Genomic DNA, 1,020 nt, shown 5'->3' on the forward strand with positions numbered 1-1,020 from the left:
AGATTGGCCACCATGTCACATGTGTTTGATGCTAGGCCGCCACTTGGCTTTTGTACCAGCCTAAGTACCCATGCTGTCCTGTAGTGGGTACAGCAGATGCTAGTAGGTAGAGACTGAGTTCCGCGTCTCCTCTAACTGACCTCTTGGCCCTCTCACAGGGAGACAGAGCATACCACTCTCTGTGGGCACCAATGTTCCTGATGCACTCAGTCTTTAGCTCAGCATCTGGTCCTGCCATTTGCACTGAATTCACTCTCTGCTGTTCTTACCTTCCACTCTGTGGGTCCTGGGCATTGAACCCAGGTCATTAGCCTTGGTGGCAAGTACCTTTGCCCAATGAGCCATCTCACTGGACTTTGAGGTGGGGGTTTCATTCTAGCCCAGGCTGGCCAGGAACCTATATATCTTCTTACCTCAGCTTTCCAAGTGCTGGGATTGCCAGCATGAGCTGCCACACCTGGCTTTACCTCATTTTATAAAGACCCATGGCATTGGATTAGGGCCATCTGAACTCCTTCATCCTCTTCCCCTCCACCAAGTTCCTGTCCCCAGTCACACTAGGAGTTGGACATCAACCCATGGATGTGGGATGTTCCTGACACCTTCCTTCACCCCTATGGAAGGTCTGCCCTGGATGATGTCTGTCCATTTTCGATCTTCACAGGTCTAGTGACTTGGTCAGTTCTGTCACTTCTGCAACTTGGTGGTAAAGACATGCTTTCCAGCCTGGCCTGCCACAGGGCTCCATAGGCCTGTTAATAGTGGAAGATCTTAGAAGGATGGTGAGAGATGGCCTTGGACCCCTGTCATGGACAGGACACCTGCACAAGCCAACACTTATGCCCAGCCTACTGTAGTTGGCACACTGGGAAAGGGAGGGTGGACTGACAATGGTGGTTCCACCATGTTTTCTTCTTGAGGAATGTTGAGAGAATATTTTGTATGGATGCAACACCTGTCAATAAAAAAAGAATATCTATCTATCTATCTATCTATCTATCTATCTATCTATCTATCTAT

The sequence above is a fragment of the Psammomys obesus genome, unplaced genomic scaffold (assembly GCF_907164565.1).
Source record: "Psammomys obesus unplaced genomic scaffold, mPsaObe1.curated_primary_1811, whole genome shotgun sequence".
Classification (NCBI taxonomy): Eukaryota; Metazoa; Chordata; class Mammalia; order Rodentia; family Muridae; genus Psammomys; species Psammomys obesus.